The sequence below is a fragment of the Sciurus carolinensis genome, unplaced genomic scaffold (assembly GCF_902686445.1).
Source record: "Sciurus carolinensis unplaced genomic scaffold, mSciCar1.2, whole genome shotgun sequence".
In the NCBI taxonomy this organism is placed as follows: domain Eukaryota; kingdom Metazoa; phylum Chordata; class Mammalia; order Rodentia; family Sciuridae; genus Sciurus; species Sciurus carolinensis.
In genome coordinates, this window is record NW_025920195.1 from 789,385 (window position 1) to 793,813 (window position 4,429).

At 37.6% G+C, this 4,429-nt stretch overlaps 1 pseudogene; it reads left to right on the forward strand.

Moving 5' to 3' along the window:
• The first annotated feature begins 3,500 nt into the window (after positions 1 to 3,500).
• On the forward strand, positions 3,501 to 3,802 carry LOC124974955 (non-histone chromosomal protein HMG-14-like; annotated as a pseudogene).
• Positions 3,803 to 4,429: the final 627 nt, after the last annotated feature.

Genomic DNA, 4,429 nt, shown 5'->3' on the forward strand with positions numbered 1-4,429 from the left:
TTTCACAACTATACTGACTTTTATTGTGTTATTTCTGTGTTATTGTATTGTTGTTGGTGGTTCCCCAGTACTTAGCAAAATTTGTTATTTCTTTTGAAATTTGTATCATCAATCTATTCTTGATAATATGGCAGCTATTGATTATTTTCTGATGTTTCATCATAAGGGATGGCAGAATTTAATATGTGTTGTTTCCATTTAACTAATAATAGTAACCTCATTTAAAGGGAACTGAATCATCTTAAGAACATTTAAAGAAGGTGCAACAAGATTATGGAAGAGGGGATTTATTAGATTGCTTAAAATTATGGTTATAACATTTTACATAGATCAAACAGCTTTTCATTGGAGAATGTTTATTGATATTTGCCTTATTATACTCTGCTTGTTTTTGCCAATGTTTGCCTTGCTTTCTCCCTCCACCATCATTGAAATGAAGACTAATCATGTCTATTCTAAAGGCCATACAAAACAAAAAATGGGAGTTGTATGGATTTCAGATCAGTCAATGTACAGAGGAGCAAAAGTCCTTTCAGTTGAGCAAATGCCTCAGGACACAATAGATGCTGTGTTTGAATGACTTGGAAATACTCTGCAACTCCTCGGTCCTTGAGGCCTGGAGATATTATCTTATTATATTAACTTTTGGTCCTAGTGGACTCTGAGAAGCAAGCAAGTTATGTGCTCTGGACATGAACAAAGATAACTGTACTAAATAACCTATGTGTAATGTGATATGACCCTGGAAAAGATAATAAACTGGACTGATTTTCCCATGAGAGCTACTTCTTACTCTTCGCCATCCTGTGTGCTTGTTCTTTATTAACTCTCCCATTAACCTTTATAACTGGACCCCAATTAACCTTTACATACCACCCTGCACAAGTCTAAGCAGGAAAGGAAAAGTGGGGAAACTGAGGCCTGACGACAGCAGCCAAGTGGAGCAGATGGATTAGGAACTACATCTGACCCTAGTCTCACCTTTTCCCCCTTCTCTCACTTTGAGAGAAAGGAGAGAAGGATTAAATGCAGCACAAAGGAGCCCTGTTCTTTGAGAACATATTGAGGGCCCCTAAGGAGTACAGCTAACAGTGCCCAGTAGTGCCCTTTCCAAGACCCAGGTGTTCTGAAGATATGTGAATTTGACTATATATAGGGAGAGGCTATTTTTATTTTCTGTTGCCATCCACATGGGTTTATTCAATCTAGCAAGATTATATAAAAACCTAGAGGAAAAAATAAGCAATACCTACTAAGAATTGAGCACTCACTGTGACCCAGTCTTTCACAGTAGCAGCAACTTACCCATGATGACAGATGAATGTCATTGATGCAGATGGGAACACTGAGGCTTACAGAGCCAAAGTATCTTTCCCAAAGATGGGGGCTCAAACCCTGTATTCTCTGCCACTATCCATCTCTGCTTTTCTCAGTGATGGGGTGTGGAGAGTTGTACCGGGGAGCAGATTGGGACTTGGAGGAATTAGCTCTGTTCTTTCATATTGCAAAATTTGTGCAAATTACTGGCAGTTAGCAGAAAGTTTGGAGGCAACTTGTTTGAAATTTGAAAAATCATATAAATATATGATAAGTTATAAGAGATCAATGACATCACTACCACTAGAGAGAATGTCTGGAGATCCCTCTGGGAAAATTTTATTCCACTACCATACTGGGAAAGTAAAGCACTCTTACTATCTCCATTCTTTATTTGAAGAAACAAGGCCAAGAAATTTTGAAATATGCAGACCAAATGTGTTGAAACAAGAATGACAATCCAGATCTCAGTGTTCTGCTCTAAGATGTTTCTCCCACCTGACTATGTTGCCTTTTGCAAGACCCATCATATTACTATCTTGAGGAGTGTTTAGACTACAGCTGCTGTCAAAGAAAAAAAGAAAATAAAATATTAGAGAAACCCCTTTATAATGCTGGGAAGAGGAGCTAGTAAGGGCTGGACTTTTTCTACCCAAAACACAAATCTTTTATCTTAATTTTATTCTGCTGAATATTGTTTCAAAAAGTGAACATTTTATGTAAAATGTAATTTATATCTTTAAAGATTATAAGTAAAAGTATTTATTGGGTCTTTCTGGCATTTATTAAAACTGCATTTTATTGATTTTGGTGATATGTAGGGCATTCTCTAGCTTTAAAAATTTTGTACTTATTGTGATTTTACTCATTCTAGATATTCAATTCTGTTTTTAAAAAAATGAATATTCTGGCCTTCGGGACTCCTGACCAAATAGTGACCAGCCCTCAGGACCATGCATCAAATAGAAGAAAAAGTAGACTCAAATATCCATCATGTTGGCTTAGGACCAGACTTCCTACAAGACTTCCAGACAGCAAGAAATAAAAGCAAGAATCAATAAATGGGATGGATTCAAACTATAAAACTCTTTCTCAGGAAAAACAAGAATGTGAAAAGAGACCCTATGGATTGGGAGATAATCTTTTCCACAGGCACTTCAGATAGAGCACTAATCGCCAAAATTTATGAAGAACTTAAAAAAAATTTAAAACAAAAACACAAAGAATTCAATCAATAATTGGGCTAAGTAACTGGACAGACACTTTACAGAAGAAGAAAAATAGGTGATTAACAAATATATGAAAAAGTGTTCTTCATCTCTAGTAATTAGAGAAATGTGAAGATTTTATCTCACTCCAATTAGAATGGCTATTTTCAAGAACACAAGCAGTGTGTGTTGGTGTGGATGTAGGGAAAAAAGGCACACTCATGCATTGCTTGTGGAGTTGCAAATCGGTACAGTCGCTCTGGAAAGCAGTATGAAGATTCCTCAAAATACTTGGAATGGGCTCACATTTTGACCCAGATATTCCACTCCTCAGTTTATGTCCAAAAGAAGTAAGATCAGCATACTACAGTGGCACAGCCAGAGCAAAGTTTATAGCTTCTCTGTTCACAATAGTAAGATTGTGGAACCAACCCAGATGTCCTTCAATAGACTAATGAATAAACAAATTGTGGTGACTTAGTTATAAGGGAGAATAAAATTATGGCATTTGCAGTTAAAAGGATGGAATTGGAGAATAATATGCTAAGTAAAATAAACCAATCCCCCTCAAATAAAGGCTGAATATTTTCTCTGATATGTGGATGATGATACATAACAGGTGGTTTTGGGGGGTTAGAAGGAGAATGGAGAAACTTTAGATTGTGTAGAGGGAAATGAGATGGTAGTGGGTGGGTGAAAGAGAGAGAGTGAAGTGAAACAGACATCATTACCCTGTGTACATATATGATTACATGAATTGTGTGAATCTACATTGTGTACTACCATAGAAATGAAAAGCTTTACCCCACTTGTGTACAATGAATCAAAATTCAGTTTGTAAAAATAAAAATAAAAAAAACAAAACAGGCGGGTCGCAGCAGACTGGGTGGTGGGAGCAGTGCGGTGGCCAGGCAGCGCAGCTTCGGAAGGTTCCCGAGCACTGCAGCCCGCAGCGCCCGCACGCACCCCACCAGGATGCCCAAGAGGAAGGTCAGCTCAGCCAAAGGTGGGGTGAGGGAGGAGCCCAAGCACAGGTCGGCTCGCCTGTCAGCTAAGCCTGCTCTGGACAAGGCGGACGCCAAGCTCAGGAAGGTGGTAGGCAAGGATAAATCTTCTGACAAAAAATTCAAACAAAAGGGAAAAGGGAGCAAAGGAAAACAGTCTGAAGTGACTAACCAAGAAACAAAAGAAGATTTACCTGCTGAAAATGGAGAAACTAAAATGAGGAGAGTCCCGCCTCTGATGAAGCAGAAGAGAAAGAAGCCATGTCTGATTAATCACACACCATGTCCTATCAGTGGTCCTGTTTCCCTTCTTGTACAATCCAGAGGAATACTTTTATCAACTATTTTGTAAATGTAAGTTTTTTAGTAGCTCTAGAAACATTTTTAAAAAGGAGGGAATCCCACCTCATCCCATTTTTTAAGTGTGAATGATTTTTTTTAGAAGTGAAATCATTTACTGGTTGTTTATTTTTGGGTACAGCCAGAAAATAGGGGGATATTGAATTATGGGAGGCTTGGATTGTCTTGGGAGTCAGCTTAACATTCCATAGGTGGGGGGTTAGTTTTATATTCTACAATACAAAGCATATTAAATGGCAGTTTGTAGTCACAGTCTTGCATTTAATGTCTTGAATATTTTAAATTACTTCTATTCATGTGTTTTTTAGTAGAATTTTTTCCTGAAGAAGACAACTCCTGGATCATTGCTTTCAGAATCGTGTGTACTCTGTAACATTTTTCATTGTAGAAGTCTTCATTTTCCTAATATTTTTAATGTGCTGTGAAAGATTGAAAGTTTGAGTAGGCAGTGTGTGTGACAGTTTTGAATTAGTGGGACCTAAATAATAGCAGCATTCAAAGATACTGGTGCTTGGTACTCTATTAAAAAAATTGCCTCCA